General features: G+C 33.0%; 1 long non-coding RNA gene across 48 annotated transcripts; it reads left to right on the forward strand.

Moving 5' to 3' along the window:
- The first annotated feature begins 682 nt into the window (after positions 1-682).
- On the forward strand, positions 683-15991 carry LOC127249518 (uncharacterized). 48 transcript variants are annotated; one of them, XR_007838361.1, is made up of 34 exons: positions 683-855; positions 953-1038; positions 1132-2113; positions 2246-2441; positions 2535-2632; positions 2725-2920; positions 3006-3092; positions 3190-3300; positions 3653-3748; positions 3843-4030; positions 4117-4224; positions 4321-4366; positions 4492-4733; positions 4836-4938; positions 5032-5508; positions 5591-5661; positions 5753-5899; positions 5983-6599; positions 6676-6779; positions 6913-7283; positions 7435-7585; positions 7672-8196; positions 8276-8811; positions 9444-9912; positions 10024-10120; positions 10555-11069; positions 11171-11337; positions 11432-11494; positions 11581-11631; positions 11725-11789; positions 11858-11929; positions 12023-12089; positions 12170-12232; positions 15357-15991. It is a non-coding gene; the product is annotated as an uncharacterized LOC127249518 (long non-coding RNA). The 48 variants fall into 48 exon arrangements; XR_007838370.1 differs by having other exon boundaries at positions 12034-12089; XR_007838367.1 differs by having other exon boundaries at positions 11869-11929.
- The last annotated feature ends 2175 nt before the right edge of the window (positions 15992-18166 follow it).

Genomic DNA, 18166 nt, shown 5'->3' on the forward strand with positions numbered 1-18166 from the left:
TTCAAAGGATTTTCCATTTATCCACTGATTTAATCAATTTCCTTAATTAAAACTACTAATTACCAAAAGAAACTAATCGACTATACATTTTTAAAATTTAAAATTCCTAATGGTTGCATCAAATAAAAAATTGCATCAAATAAAAAAAATCCGATTTGATCATTTTCCTTAATTACTATTTCTAATTACCAAAAGAAACTAATTAATACATACCATAGATTTTTAAAGGTCAAAATTTCCAATGATCACTTTTCTTAATTAATACTAATAATTATCAAAAGACCCGTAATTTATATATACCACACAATGTTAATTTATGGCACGATTTAAAATTTTAATTTTAATTTTTTTTACATAACTACATTAATAATTTTTTATAGAAAATCTAAATTTGAATATATATTTTTAGAGTTTTAATATGACTACAAATAATTACTTCAAATATAAAAATAATTTATGCTAAAATTAATTATCTATTTTATCAATAAAATATTAAATAAATAAAACATCTCATTATATTTTAAAATAGTTAATTATAGGTGGAAAAATAATTTGATTTAATATTTTTTGTATACAAAAAGTAATAATATAACATCGAGTAGTACTTTTTAGTTATAAAAATTTGAAAAATTATTACCATACTTAAACCGAACTTCATAACGGTAAGGAAGAAACTAGAAAGAAACGAGAGAGAGAGACAGACAGACAGAGAGGGGGAAGGAAATGGAGAGAATGAGAAAGTACAGAGACAAGAAGAGAGGAAATCGATCACGGAAGAGACTGTCTTCCGTCGTCTACGCCGGTCGTCGGCCGGCGGCCATAAGAAAGTCCGTCGTCCCTAATCATCCGTTTTAGGTTTTCCATTTTAAATTCAATCTGCTTCTTGATTCGATTTTTTCATTTTTCTTTAATCGAATCGGTTCGATTTTACAAGTTTCCTTTCTGATTGCAGAAGAAGATCGAGAGAAAGGAGAAAAACCAACGCTTTGCCCGGCCTTCGTTCGTTCTGCTCTGCTCTGCTCTGCCCACCGGACCCCTGTAAGTTGGGTTTTCTGTTCATCTTGGATTAGATTGGTCTGCTTTTGCATTTTCTTGTTTGGGGCTCATGGACTTTATATTTCCCCCTTCCAGGATATCAACTATGTCGATGCATTGTTATTTCACTTGCTATCCATTACTGTTTGAACCTTGCCGAGCTTAATATTTTAATTCCTTCCTATGTGAGGACTTTGAGCCTAGAGCATTCGATATTTATATATTTTTTGTGTGATGTTAGATCTAAATTGGCATTCTAGAACTTGCCTCGAAATGCATGTTGAACACACATGAGGACCTGATATAAGTAAGATGACGGGGGCATTAGGTATACCTACTTGGCTTAAATTATCCTACCCAAAAATTTTATCCACTAGTTAACACTGTTGAGCCTTTTGAAAACCTTTTCATTCTTCAATTAATCATTAATCCTTTAGCCATATACCATTTTTTGGATTTATACCTTATATTGATCCTTGTGTCGAAGGAAGAGTGGAAGTTTTATGGCTATCATTTATATTCTTCTTGTATAAAATGTAGAAAGGGAAAGTATAGTGTTGTTGATGTTTACAAAAAAGAAAATAAAACAAAGGGGCTAGACCCCAACAAAACAAAAAAAAAAAAAAAAAAAAAAAAAAAAGCAAAACAAAAAACAAAGTGCTGAAACAAGAAAACAAAAAGAAGCAGCACAAAAAAGTAAAAAAAAAAAAAACAAAAAGAAACAAAAATGAATGGAGTTACGGTTACCAATGTAATGTTGATTTCAGTTCTTACAAGTGATATGCTTTAATTCTTTCCATTGTTGTTTCGACACTTTTTAGCCGTTCATGATCCTTTTTTCTACCTATACCCCGAGCCCCATTACACCTGTTTAAAGACCCCCTGATACTTGTCATTAGGTCCCTTAAGTGAGGGAGATATGATTGACATGCAAGCCTATGGGATTGTCATTTTAATGATTTAACTTGAGTGCATACACTAACCCATGGTGAGGTTTGTTGAGCTCAGCTTGGTTCACTAATTATTATTATCCATTTAGCTGTGATGCCGGGTGAAAGATTGGAGTGCATTGGTCAAGGTAAGTTAACTATATTTTAATTGAAATACTTTCTACGAATATATATTTTTCATGTCTTTTATGCATTGCAACTTAGATAACCCGTTTATAAGTATGCATGGTTCTCATTTAATGTTTTCTTTTATAATGCAGTACCACAATGGAAATGCACTGCCTACTCAAAGAAATGAACAACAAGAAGGAGAAAAAAAAAATCAGAAAAAAAAGAACTGAAAAAAAGGAAAAAAAAAAAAAAGAGAAAAAAGAAAAAGAAAAGCAAAAAAAGAAAGTCAATCAAAGTGCAGATGTCAAACCTGTTGGTGGCTGTGAAAGAAAACATGAAAACAAAGTGGGTATATATAAATTTGCTTAGTTTCACTAAATTCTATTAGTTGTTAGTTTTTTTAGTAATAACATACTGTTCTTTTACATCAACCGGAAGCAAAGGAACTCATTAGGTCAAAACATCCTATGTCGGCCTTCATCTACTCACACAAGTGCCAAGCTGCATTAATTGTAGAAAATAAGAACATTGTGGAGGTAAACTGGCTTGGTTTGTTTTTTAATTTTTACTTCTTTTAAGTGGGTTGATTTGGAGTTGACAAACTAACATTTTAATTGTCTAAAACCAGGTTTTGAAGACCGTCGGTGAGGGTTGGACATGCAATACTTACCCCAAAAAAGTAAAATAAATAAAAGAAGAAAAGAAAAAAAAAATGAAACAAAAGAGAAAGCCAATCCAAATGCTCACTTCATAGAGATGTCAAACTTTTTTGGGGCAAAATGGAAGACAATTAATGAAGTCGTGAAGGAAAACAAGAAAACTAAGTAAGTATACATTAGTTTGTTTAGTTTTACTAAATCTTATTGTTTGTTAGTTTGTTTAATAATCATATATGGTTCCTTTACATAGATAGCAAGGAAAAGGACATATTAAAGCCAAAACATCCTATGTCATGTCTGAACTACATTGATTGAAGAGAATAAGAACATTATTGAGGTAAAAACTTGTTTGCTTGGTTTTCTAATATATATATATCTTTAAAGTGGGTTGAGTTTGAGTTAAGATAACACTAACATTTGATTGTCTAAATCAGATTGTGTCGGTGAAGAAAGGACATGAAGAATGTGCTTAATAGTACGGTCTGGCTATTCTTTTGAAGTTGAGAAGAGATATTCATCCTCTTTTGGATGCCAAAGCTGAAAAGGTAAGTGTTTGGGCAGGATGTAGTCTATCGTTGGCTTAATTACATCTCATTAATATTTTCTTTATAATGCAACACCACAATGGACATACAGTGCCTACCCAAAAAAACGAAAAGAAAAAAGAAAGAAAGAAAAAAAAAATCTGAAAAAAAAGGTTAAAAAAAGCATAAATGAAAAAAAAAAGAGAAAAAAGAAAAAGAAAGATAAAAAGCATAAAAGTTAAAAAAAAAAAAAAAAAAAAAAACTGTGAAAGAAAAAAAGAAAAAAAGGTGAGTATATATGAATTTGTTTACTTTTACTAAATCCTATTGGTTGTTAGTTTGTTATACAATCATATATGGTTCTTCTACACAGAAGGACCCATTACGGCCGAAACATCCCATGTTGGCCTTCATCTACTCGAACAAGTGCCGAGCTACATTGATTTTAGAGAATAAGAACATTGTGGAGGTAAATTAGCTTGCTTGGTTTTCTAATTTCTACTTATTTTAAGTGGGTTGATTTGGAGTTGAATCAAACTAACATTTGAATTGTCTAAAACCAGGTTTTGAAGACCGGCAGTGAGGGGTGGACATGCAATACTTACCCAAGGAAAGTAAAATAAATAAAAAAGAAGAAAAGATAAACAGCAAAGAAAGCCAATCCAAATGCTCACTTCAAAGAGATGTCGAACTGTTGGGGGCAAAATGGAAGACAATTAGTGAAATCGTGAAAGAAAACAAGAAAACTAAAGTAAGTATACATTAATTTGTTTAGTTTTTACTAAATCTCATTGGTTGTTAGTTTGTTTACTAATCATATATGGTTCCTTTACATAGATAGGATGGAAAAGGACATATTAAAGCCAAAACATCCTATGTCAGGACTCCATCTACTCGAACAAGCGGTGAGCTACATTGATTGAAGAAAATAAGAACATTGTTGAGGTAAAAACTTGTTTGCTTGGTTTTCTAATATCTATATCTTTAAAGTGGGTTGATTTGGAGTTAAATAAAACTAACATTTAAATTGTCTAAAACCAGATTGTGCCGGTGAAGAAAGGACATGAATAATGTGCTTAAAAGTACGGTATGGCTATTTTTTTGAAGTTGAGAAAAGATATTTATCCTCTTTTGGATGCCAAAGCTTTTTGGGCAGGGGATGGTATATCCTTGGCTTAATTACATCTCATTAATGTTTTCTTTATAATGCAGCACCACAATGGACATGCAGTGCCTACCCAAAAAAACGAATAGAAAAAAAAAATTCTGAATAAAAAGAATAGTTAAAAAAAAAAGAAATGAAAAGAAACAGAAAAAAGAAAAAGAAAAGAAAAAAGCAAAAACTTTTGAAGAAACAGAAAGAGAAAAAAACAAAAGAATAGAAAAAAAAGAAAGTTGTGAAAGAAAACAAGTGTCGAGCTACATTGATTTTAGAGAATAAGAACTTTGTGGAGGTAAATTAGCTTGCTTAGTTTTCTAATTTCTACTTCTTTTAAGCGGGTTGATTTGGAGTTGAATCAAACTAATAATCATATATGGTTCCTTTGCATTGATAGGAAGGAAAAATACCCGTTAAAGCCGAAACATCCTATCTCAGCCTTCTTCTACTCAAACAAGTGGCGAGCTATATTGATTGAAGAGAATAAGAACATTGTCGAGGTAAATTTAGCTTGCTTGGTTTTCTAATATCTGTATCTTTTAAGTGGGTTGATTTGGATAAATAAAACTAATATTCTAATTGTCTAAAACCAGATTGTGAAGATGTGAGGGATGGACATGAAGAATATGCTTCAAAAGTATGGTTTTGCTACTTTGTTGAAGTTGAGAAGAGATATTCATCCTCTTTTGGATGCCAAAGCTAAAAAGGTAAGTGTTTGGGCAGGAGATGGTTTATCGTTGGCCTTATTTTGTGTTACAGTTTGCAAGTTTGTGCTTTTTTGGTTGTTGTTCTTACTGTATTATTTTGCAAAGAGATCAATAAAAAAGGTTGAAAAAAAGAAAAGAAAAAAAAAGAAAAGAAAAGAGCTGGAAAAGGGGAAATTTTTTTGAAAAAAACGGAAACAAAGATGAAAAAATTAAGAAAAAAAAAAAAAAGAAAAATGAAAAAAAAAAGGAGAAAGAGAAGAAAAAAATTGAAAAAAAAGCCAATCAGATGTTGACCTTAAGGAGATGGGGAACCTGCTGGCGGCAAAATGGAAAACAAGTCGCGAAAGAGAACAAGAAAACAAAGTAGGTAACTTGTTTAGGTCTACTAAATCCCATTGGTTGTTAGTTTGTTCAATAATCATATATGGTTTTTCCACATTGGCAGGAAGAAAAAGAACTCATTAAGCAGGAACATCCTATATCACACTGATTTCAGAGAACAAGAATATTTTGGAGGTAAAATAGGCATGTTTGGTTTCATGATCTCTACATCTTTTCAGCAGGTTGATTTGGAGCTGAGACTGATATTTGAATAGTTGAAAAATAGGTTGTAAAGACAGCTGGTGAGGTTGGACATGCAGGACTTACGCAAGGAAAAAAAAAAACGAAAAAAGAAGAACTACAAAGAGAGAAGGGTCAATGCTGAAATGTTGCGCACTTATGCTATTGACCTGCTGACTGCATGCTTGGAGAAGTATATTCCAATATTTTTATTTTCAATTTACTTCTGTTTTCTTTTTCTCCTCTCATAATTTCCTTTTGATGTTGCTTTTTCAGTGGTGGTCAGTTAGTGGAAGATGTGTTGACATAATGTGATATCTACGAGTACGGTTAACACAAACCAAAAGCTTCTAAGGTATTGTTTGACAACAAAAGTGTGTCTAGCATGGCTCTAAAGGCCAAAGAGGGTGGCAGGGGTAAGTCAAAGCAAGTGACAGAGAGTTTTCACATGGATACTGAGACTATCAGAGCCCATCCCACTGAGAGTGAACGTGAAAAAGATCGCACATCTATGGACAACCTTGATTGAGATGATGAGAGGTGTGGCAATAGGCAAACATATGGGGATATGTACTGGGGTGATGAGGAACATCTTGATAGTGTAGCTCCTGAGGTTGATGCATATGATGCTGAAGCAGATAGTGACGAGAAGTGGGATCTCTGCCAGTCAAAAGAAAAACCTGGTGGAAAATCTCATGGGGAAGAAGACTTTGAAGGAGTATCGATCGCGATCAAGAGGTAGGTCCAATGAAGGAGTTTCTGAGACATTACTGAGTTGGTTATGAAAGCAGTCGGAGCTGCTGAGCCGAAGCAAGAACAGACCATGCACCTGCCTGTGCCATTAAGGCTGCAGGTGCTGCTGCTGCTGAGGTCGTTAAGACAGCTGATTAGAGGTGAGCAGGTTCTCAAACCTCTCTAGGTTCTCGTTGAATGCTTGTTTCTCATGAACTTATTTGTGTATTTCTTTAGTGCAGGAATACAAGAAGACGAATGACGAAGAAGCTATTGTGGTTGCTGCATCCAGATCTTCATCACACTGTTATGGATGCTGCCAGTGCAGTTGCTCTTGCAAGGTTGGTGGTCCTATGCTTCATGAGATGTCTTTAACTGATGACAATTTCCTATATGTTTTAATCGTTTTGTGTTTGAGACATGGTTATTTATGCTATATATCTATATTTTCATTTGATATGTTGATACTTGTAGAATTCAAAGCCATGAATTTGCTGAATTTTCTATTCCTGGTGGTCATTCCCTTCTGAAGTTGAGAGAGAAATTCTGTATCCAGTGTCTGGTGTTTATTGGGGAGTATGTTGAAGTTCTTGGTTCTGTACTCCATGAGAAGGAGTAAATGTATGCCTTGCACTACTGCAGCGAAGTCTTAAGCTCGAAGAAACACCCTACACTAAATTCCTTATGAATGAACTTTGAAGCTAATATGTGCATTGGCTGCTCACAGAAAGTTTTCTGCATTGTTTGTTGATTGCGGTGGCATGGACAGACTCCTTGCGACTCCTAGAAATGCCCATACATATGTGGGTCTTTCTTCCTGCTTATGAACTATTGGGTCAATTCAGGTAGTTTGTCCTGCCCATATTTTTTGTTGTTTCCACTTGCACTAAATTCTTTATACACATTTTGGAATGATTTGGTTTTTTACTCTTTGTTTTCTTGCTGCTTTGTATCACTTGTTGAGGATGGTTATTGATTCACTCCGTACTTTTGCAGGTGATAATGAAGTGTGTTTGTTCTCTTCCGCCAAATATTGTCCATCAGATTGTTAAGTTGGCTGGAACTGCGACAATAATTCAGGGCACATCTCCTCTTGCTTGTGGATTCTATTCAACCTAACGATGGTGATGGCTATGATGAACCTGAGGTAATGTTGCACATCAACCGTATGGTTTATTTTAAAGTTGTTTGTGCCTCAATTAACTTTGAAAATTTTCATTGTCAAAATTGTAGATTGTTGAACCAGCATTGAATTTGTTAATAAATCTTGTGTGCCATCCTTCATCAATAAGCAATAAGCCAAGTCTCATGCAAGGTCAGCAATACGGAAATCAATCTGCTATGAACTCCAGGGACAAATTCAGAGAGGAATTTCCCAGAGCGTGGTCTAAATCAGAATGAATCAAGGGTTCGAACTGGGGAACTGACACCTATGCCATCATCTGTTGGTAACACTTCATCATCACAGGAATCTGCTTCATTAGTTGCTTCTGGTTTAGTTGGAGATCGCAGGATTTCGTGCTTGGCTTGGTGCTCAGCTTGAACAAGGATATCGTCAAGCTAGAGAAGCTGTTCGTGTAAAGCATGCTTCTTCAGCTTCTCCAACCTCGAATGGTGACATCCCCTGCAGCTCTTGATTGTCTTCGTGCTCTTACATGCCGAGTACTTTAGCAGCTAGTGATGCAGCGACTCCCACTTTGAGACCATTGAAAGAGGAGCAGCCATTGCTGCTGCTACTCCAGTTTCTTATCATTCTAGGTACTTGATAATCATTCCTTCCTAGATATATGGATCATGGTTTTTGGTTTAATTTTCTTCTGATCAACACCAACTTCAGGGCTTATCCATGAGCACCTTCAATTATCTGGATTAGGTTATCACCAATGCCATCCTTGGATGCTCCATCATCTTTAGCACAACACGCATCTGGGCAGGAGTTGTCATCAATACAAATAGAATGGCCATCTGAAATAGCAACTTGTGGATTCTTGTTGGATAGACCAAACTGGTGAACATACACTCAGACCATATGGATTCGAACTTGTTATGCACACCATCTGTTGAGAGTTTGCTAACCAGTCCGACCTATTTATCCTCATGTCTGCCCTGAGCCAAGCATTCAATGTTTGCATCACTGCCATCAGATTCATCCCGGCGTTAAATCCTTGTGTACGATGATATCCAGTCTTGTCAATTGGATCTGACACTGACTGATACTTCTAATAACCCGTCTGGACATGATCATGGATGTGATCATTCATATTGACTCAATGCTGCTTTGGAATGGAGTTTTGTGGGATCGCAAGACCAATTCATCGATTTTATCAATTTACTGCCTATGATGGTGGGGGCTACCATTCTGCTGGGAATGAGGTATTTGTAATGTTAACTATATTATGATTTAAAGTTTTAAATTTAAACTTGTAATAAATTCCTTGATATGAACAAAAAATTTTGATATTAGCTTATGCTTAAGTTTGATTATTTTTCCTCTAGAGGATGTCACTTCAGCATTCAACACACTCCGTGTGAAAGCCTTAAGCTTTGAGTAGATGCTTACATTTTTTTCGTTAAGCATGATGAGAATGTCCTTTGAACTTTTCGTTTTACTAGATGAGCATATGCATACATTTTGTGGTCAAAATAGTAGAGTCATATATTTATATATTTTTATAGTTTTGGGAGAAGTCTGAATGGATCTTGCAATTCGGGTGATATGACTTCACATTTTGCTGCTGCATCCACTTGTAGAGGATAAAAGTAAATCACCTAAAATTATTGTAATAGCTAGGTCAATTCATTATTTGCATAGATTTTCAGAAACCAATCTTATCAACTCCCTTCATAGTTAACCTCTAAATATTGCGGCTCTAACCCCACGTGTTGCTTATTTTATATTAGGGCAAGTGTTGTTGGTTGCATTTGTTCGGAATTTGTGTTTTTGCGTATTCATTTTAATTGCATGCCTCAATTAACTTTGAAAATTTTCATTGTCAAAATTGTAGATTGTTGAACCAGCGTTGAATTTGTTAATAAACCTTGTGTCATGAATAAGCAATAAGCCAAGTCTCATGCAAGGTCAGCAAGCTTCTTCTACCCAAGCTGGAATCAATCTGCTATAAACTCCAGGGACAGAAATTCAGAGAAGAATGTCCCAGAGGTGGTCCAAATCAGAATGAATCAAGGGATCAAACTGGGGAACTGACACCTATGCCATCATCTGTTGGTAACACTTCATCATCACAGGCATCTGCTTCATTAGTTGCTTCTGGTTTAGTTGGAGATCGCAGGATTTCATGCTTGGACAAGGATATCGTAAAGCTAGAGAAGCGTTCGTTCAAGGCATGGTATAAAGGTTCTTCAGCTTCTCCAATCTCGAATGGTGACATCCCCTGCAGCTCTTGATTGTCTTCGTGCTCTTACATGGAGTGCTTTTAGGTTGATGCTATTGCACATATATTGACCGAACTTCAGGTTGGTGTAGCTTAGTGCTGCTATTTTTTTGGTTTATTAATCAATTATAAAATTGACGGGGACCCATAGCTATAAGCTTTCTAATATTATTTTATTTGTTTATTTTTTTAGGTTTGGAAAAGTTTTCAAAGCTCATCCGAGTGGGAGCCAAACCGCCAGTGGTGACCAAAATAGATGGCAGGCGGAATTAACTCAAGTGAGCTTATTGGTATGGGCTCTAATTTCTTCATGTTATTATTAGATTTCAAGAGGAAACTTGGCCTAAATATGTGCACACTTTAGCTAGTATTACTCCTGACAAGCCTTACCCTCGATATATATATATATATACATATATTTGGCTGAATAACCTCTTGGCTATCTACCTCGATTATATATATTGTGATCCAATCTGGAAATACAAGTTATAACATTGGATAATACAGGCATAATGTTCATACGTGACCTTAGTCTTGTCAGATTTGTACATGTTCTTTTTGAGATTATATTTTGTTCCATTACGGGCGTGCAAGTATTGAGATGCATCGAAAGGGCATAGCTGCTGCTACTCCAGTTTCTTATACCTTCTTGCCTAGATATATGGATCATGGTTTTTGTTTAATTTTCTATTGATCAACACCGCCTTATCCATACTTACTTCAGGGCTTATCCATGAGCACCTTCAAGCATCTGGATTAGCTGAGAGTGCATCTTTGCTAAGTTATCACCATTGGCTGCTCCATCATTTAGCACAACACACATCTGGGCAAGAGTTGTCATCAGTACAAATGCAATGGCCATCTGAACGAGCAACTTTTCAGGAACACCATCAGTGTCTACTGGGAAATCAAGTGGCGATCCAGACAATCCGAGAAGAACTCCAATAGTGTTGCCAATGAAACGGAAAAACAGACATGAAAGAAAATGGGTTTGGATCATCGGTAAAACCGGTGAACATACACTCAGACTACCTGGTTTTTCAACACCGAATTCTGCTTGTAGAAGTGGTCTGCAGGTGGATTCGAACATACATTTAAGGCGAGGAAGACGATGATGATAGTGGCAGTGAGGTTCTTGAATCTTTCAGCAGTGACTATCTTCTGTGATCGATCCTTCTTAAAGCTGCAATCCTACAGCTGAAGATGCTCACACTTTTACGATAAACCTCATGAGAATTGGTATGTAACTTTCTTTAATTGTCGAGATTAAATTGATGCTCAATAGTATTATAGCTTTTTCATTTTCTTGGGCTCAATTTATGTGTTTTCTCTCTATTGAGGTTGAATCAAGAACAACATCGTGAGGGGCAAGGCTAATAAACCAAACCCGATGAGAATTGGTATGTAGCTTTCTTTCATTTTATTGAGATTAAATTGATGTCTGATATCAAATTGATGTGTTTTCACTCTGGTGAGGTTAAATCAAGAACAATCATGATAAGAATTGGTACGTAACTTTCTTTTTATTTTGTTGAAACTCAATAGTATTATAATTTTTTCATTTTGTTTGGATCAAACTGATGTGTTTTCTCTCTATTGAGGTTGAATCAAGAACATCATCTTGAGTAGAGGGAAGTATTAGAGGCCAAATCCGACAAGAATTGGTACGTAATTTTCTTTCTTTTTTTGGGATCAATAGTGCCAGATTTTTCATTTTGTTTTCTCTCTATTGAGGTTGAATCAAGAACAGCATTGTGAAGTTAAATGGGCAAGGCATACGGACCAATCATGATAAGAATTGGTAAGTAACTTTCTTTTATTTTGTTGAGACTCAATAGTATTATAATTTTTTCATTTTTTTGGGATTAAACTGATGTGTTTTTTCTTTATTGAGGTTGAATCAAGAACACAACATCATGAGTAGAGGGAAAGATTATAGGCCAAATCCGACAAGAATTGGTACGCATTTTTCTTTCTTTTTGTTGGAATCAGTGCTAGATTTTTCATTTTGTTTTCTCTTTATTGAGGTTGAATCAAGAACAAAATTGTGATGTTAAAAGGGCAAGGCATACAGACCAGACCAATCATGATAAGAATTGGTACGTAATTTTCTTTCATTTTGTTGAGACTAAATAGTATTATATTTTTTTCAATTTGCTGGGATCAAATTGATGTGTTTTCTCTGTATTGAGGTTGAATCAAGAACAACATTGTGATGTTAAAGGGGCAAGACATACAGACCAATCATGATAAGAATCGGTACGTAACTTTGAGACTCAATAGTATTATAATTTTTTTATTTTGTTAGGATCAAACTGATGTGTTTTCTCTCTATTGAGGTTGAATCAAGAACGACATCGTGAGTAGAGGAAAGGATTAGAGGCCAAATCCGACAATAATTGGTACGTAATTTTCTTTCTTTTTGTTGGGATCATTAGTACACTTGTCATCAAAACATACAATAAGCACACAACTAATCTTATTACCCAATTAATAAGCACCCAATTAAAATAAATACACGACAACCACAAATGTAAACAAGCACATATTCCAAACAGATATGCAACCTTGAAGGCACAAGCCTCCAACAAAAAGCAATAATATAATTTGAATAAAAAATACAAAATTTTACTTCTACCGTATCTACCCCAAATGATAATCAAACATGTAACTAAAACAAAATTACATACATCGGGTACAACTACCCCAATAGATAAGACATGAACAATTATAAAAGATATACAATGTTTTGAGTATACTTGCCGTCAAAACATACAATACGAGCTTTCAAGGCACTCCAATTAATATACATTAAAATAAATACGCGTCACCACAAATATAAAAAACTACACATTCCAAACAAATACATGCCCCCAACAAAAAGCAAACACATAGTTCAAATAAAAATTCAAATATTTAATTTTACCATGTCTACTTGCAAATAATATCACATAATTAAAACAAAAATACAAACTTCCGGATAGAGCTACCCTCATTGGATAAGACATGCACAATCATAAAAGATGTACAATATTTTGATTACACTTAGCCCTTACCAAATCTTTTTACATGCTTTCAGGGACTCCAAGTAATAAATATACAATTATAATAAATACGCAATAACCACAAAAAATTCACAATAATAAAAGATAGATAGATAAGACATGCACAATCATATAAAGGTGTACAATATTTTAAAAGTACAGTTGCCCTCAAAACATACAACAAAAAAATAAATACACAACAACTACCATAAATATAAAAAATTCAAACAAATATGCAATCTAAAAAAAAATCACAATTAAAACAATATCAGACACATAATTAAAACAAAAATTAAAGTATTGCGTGAGTCTACCCCAACATATAAGGCATGTATACTCACAAAAGATGTGCAATGATTTACACACACTTAAAATAAATATGCAACAATAACCACAAATACAAAAAATTACATATCCAACCTTTAGGTCACATAGTCTAGCAAAAATACAAACTTTTATTGATATCAAACACGTAATTAAAGCAAAATCACAAATATTGGATACATATATCACACAATTAAAATAAATACGCAGAAATACAAATTCGAAACAAATGCACCCAACAAAAGCAACCACCATAGTCCAAAAAAAGACGACATGCATAATCATAAAAGATATACAATATTTTAGTACACTTTCCCTCAATACCATTATAACACAAATAATGTTCATTACATGCTACCGAACGCATACTAAGATATGTATATATATATATATATACAAGCAATTAAAACATCTATAAGCATTTGGGGCACATTGGCCCTTAACAAATAATACACAGTGTGAGAACATGTAACATAAATTTGAAAATGTGTGACATCTAGTGCCGGATAGAAACTAGAATAAAATATAAAAAAAAAATATCGATAACCTATGCCAAACATGCAAAATAAAACAAAACAGTGTGGGAATCTACTATTTTTTTTACCAAAAAAATTTTATGCATATGCTCATATAATACAACGAAAAACCCACAAAGTACATTTTCAACATACTTAACGAAAAAGCGTGAGCATCTATTCGCCCACACACCCACAACAACAAAAAAAATTATAAAATTTTAATTAATCTTATTTATTTTTTCTGGGTGGATAAAAAACAATTTATTCATAGCTTTTGGCAATGATGGATGATCATGACATGTCTTTTTTTTTTTTTTTTTTTTTTGTTTCTTTTAATATTCTTGAAATACATATTATTGTAACAAGAAATAAATAAAAGGGGAGTAAAGAATTCCATAAACGGGAAAAAATGAAAAGGGTAATGTAGTAGTAGTAGTAGTGAATAGTGTGGTCACTAGACATACCACGTACGCACCCTCATCAAATTATTATTGCAATTATTGCAATAAAGTAAATGAAAATTTAGTAATGAATAATTTTAATTAATCCTAAAATTAAATTGTTTTATACTATAATAAATGGATATCTAACTTCTCTTATAGCTTGTGCACGAGACCAGACATGTGCTTTTGTAACATGAGGAATTTTTTTTTTTAATTTATAAAATTATTATTATATCCTTAATATTATATATTATTTTATCTGTATTTAATTATACATAAATTATATTATACGAATTTTATAGTTAAAAAGTAGTTATGATATTTTTAAATTATATAATGCAATTAAATTATAAAATAAATTTTATATAAATCAAATTAAATTATTTTTAATTTAATCATTCAATTAAACCGTCAAGAGTGAGATTTTAATTAACAAAATAAACTTATATCTCTATTATATTTATTTAACACTAAACGATATTTATCTTGTAATTTATTCTATTTAAATAAATTTATGTTAGAATGATTATTTTTTTATTAAATTATTCAATTTTCTTATATATAATTTTATTTTACTTTCTGTTTTATTTACCTTCGGTCACAATAACAAATCACACCTAATGATGGTAGATACGAAACCTGCATAAATATTACTTAATCAAAATATTTAATTCACACCAAAACTATCTTACAAATCCATAGTTGGAAATTTCAATTCAACCTTAAACTAGAATAAGAGTTTGGCCACTAAACATAATTAGAATCAAAAGCAAAGACGACAAATTTTACAGTCGTTCTTGTTCCAGCTGTCCGTGGGGTCCTCTTCTCTCCGAGATGAATTCCTTTTGATTTCTTGATTTTTATTGTTTAAACCGTGCACCCTCAAAATTAGTTTTGCAAATTTCTTATTTTTTTCCACAAAATTTTCTTTGGTGCAAATTTTCACAAATCTCTACGATCTTGCGAACAAATCATAGTGACCAAGTAAATACATCCCAAATGGAACACCGATGATTGAACTAGTAAAATCTATCATGAAAAATTATCCATTTCAAACAACAATAAACACTTGCATATATAGAGCTAATTAATGTTAGTAGCAGCTTTAATTCTTTTTGTCTTCCCATGAGATATGGTTACCAACTTGGAGATGCTTATTTGGGAATTTCTCTTGGTGAATTTCCTGTATTTGTTTAGCCGTTGTGCCAACACACGGACGACAATCTTCCACCTCTATCATCTTAAGGCTTTTGATGTTCCTGGAATCTCGCGCAATTTGTAACAGTGTCTGATAACCAGGCGCTCCAGTTTTGGGAAACGGCGAGAGTTGGCTCCCCACACCTCCATGTCCAAGTCTTCGGGGAGGCTGATTGCCAAGCAATGCAACGGACTACCGCTGGCGCTTGTGGTGATCGGAGGTATTCTTGTGGACTACACGTCGCAAGAAATGAGCGCAATCCGTGCGATGGCCCAGGACGCCGGGGTCCTCCCTCTCCAACTCGGTCGAGTCATTCCTGGCGGACGAATGCTATAGAGATCTGAAAAGGACTCGGTAACTAGTCTGAACAACGACGCTTCCCGCCCTTCGAACCGTTGCTACGTGGTATTCCCTTCTGCTTTGTAGTAGTAAAGGGGAAGATATGTCTCTCGAGCCTTTATTGTTTATTGAAGGAATAGGGTTTTGGTTTGGTCAAGAACGGTTGGTTCGCGAGAATCCTGGCTTCGTTGTAAAAGCCTATCCGGCTGAAAGGCTGAATCTTAGCTTAGTAAGACACCGCCTTTACTGACTCATCCATTCTCCTCTCGGATAATGTGAGCAATTACGTGAAAAACTACGACAAGGAGGATCGGATAGCGAAAACCGTGGCGTTGAGTTACAATAAGTGTCGGAAGAGCTGAAGAACTGTTTTCTTTACTTATTTATGTTAATATAATATAAATATAGGACATAAATTGATAGTACATGATATAATTTTATATAGTATATGCTATTATTAATTTCAATACAATAAATATATTCATATACTATAAAAAAAAATGTATGTTGTCGTTATGTTTTATATTTTATGATTGAAGCAAATCAATACTACGTTGATTTTTTCCGGTCAACATTATAACCGTCGCCTAGGGAATAAGTAGTCAATGATAATTTTATTTTATGGATTGACTACTTACAAGTAGATATTTGAAACTACACTTACGACAATATCTCTAGTCTCATCTTACAAACATTTACGTAGCTAGGTAAATCTACAATACGTTCATAAGAATTATTACAAGTGCCCTCCCAGCTATTGATAAGTTAGAGGGCATGTACGGTGATTTCTAAATATTTGTTTGATCAAAACGGTTGAGATATTTTAAATATTTAGTTTTAAATTTAATAAATTTATATTTAGATTAGGTCTTATCTTATTTAGATTCAAATTTATCGAGTTTGTATATTATGCCTATTTATTTGCCTTTATAACAATGCGATTTTTGAGTCTTTAATATTAATTTTGTCACAAAAACTATTTACTTAACCGTCAATTTTATGGTTACGTGAAGGTGACTCTCAACTCCCTAGACAAAACTCATATATGTCCATATGTGCCAGAGAAACTTTCAAGTGTGCACAAATTTAAATACAATAATTATTTGAAGCATTTATCGATGCTATCCTTAGCATTATATGATCTAAAAGCCTAAAATTTTTCCAAAATTTCACATCAACGACGGATCTAATATTGGTGTCAAAATCAAATTTCACTGTGTTAAAAGATGCGAGACTCTTCTTTCACCATGGATTCTTAAAATGGTCCGAAGAACTATCCAAACAAGATAATTAATTAGGGTTTGTTTGCCCCTAATTTTCTTTTTCCGACACGATTCATAATATATATATTTTTTTTTTACAAAAATCAATATTCAATATAAAATATTACTGCCTCACATTAAAAAAAAAAAATTCAAAATCAAAACACTAAGTAAAAAACCCCTTAGACTTTTAAGAAAGTGTACATATATAAGTCCAAAATACTATTCCATTGTATGTATAAAGCAAGAATACCAATATTGTGCTGCAACTTTTGTTAGCTTTATTATGCATAATATTTGTTACATTTTCCACAATGGAGTTTTAATTTGGGTAGTTCGAGTCGGTAGTTTAAAATTTCGGGTAATATTTTATATTATCCGACTTGACCTAAACATTTCAATTACCCGAAATATGTGGTACTCGACCTCTTCGAATTTGAATACCTAAATTTTCTTTTTTAGTTTTATTTTATTTTTTATGTTAAAAAGATAGTTTTACTATTTTTTAAATATAAATAAACTATTTCATGCATATAAATTTATAAGTGCTAAATTTTTAACTATAAATAATTCAAAAGTTATAAATATACAAAATAACATATAATGATGTACATCTATAATTATAAATTTAAAATTTCAATCGAGTTAAGTGTAAGCGACTTGAACTTTTAGTATATCTTAATTATTTTAAATTAGAGAAATGATAAAAAAAGAAATAATAATAATATTTAATAATATTAATAATATCATATTCAATCAATGTATATATATTATAAAAATATAAAATTAAATGTAATATATATTGTATTAAAAATCTTATAATCGAACTCCTATTTCAACTAATTACTATTATTAATAATAACCTATGTTAAAATATAATACCAAAACAAATTCGACTACCCGAACGGGTGTTGGGTGTAAACGTTTATACCCGATATCTTACCCTTTTTTTTTTTATCGAGTACCCAAAATTTTTATATATTTTCATAAAAAAACACCGACTCGATTAATCCAAATCCGATCTAGTGTCAGACCCTATCTACCCGACCCGAATGCCCATCCCTAATTTTAAGATAAGATTAAATATTTAAACTAACTTATTTTTTTATTTTTTTATTTTTAAAGATAAGATGTAATTTGATGCAAATATAAAATAGCCATATTGAAAATAGCTCTAAAATAATTACTAATTTTCAATATTTTATCAC

This window comes from Andrographis paniculata, unplaced genomic scaffold, assembly GCF_009805555.1.
Source record: "Andrographis paniculata isolate CXL003 unplaced genomic scaffold, ASM980555v1 Contig36END, whole genome shotgun sequence".
NCBI classification, from domain to species: domain Eukaryota; kingdom Viridiplantae; phylum Streptophyta; class Magnoliopsida; order Lamiales; family Acanthaceae; genus Andrographis; species Andrographis paniculata.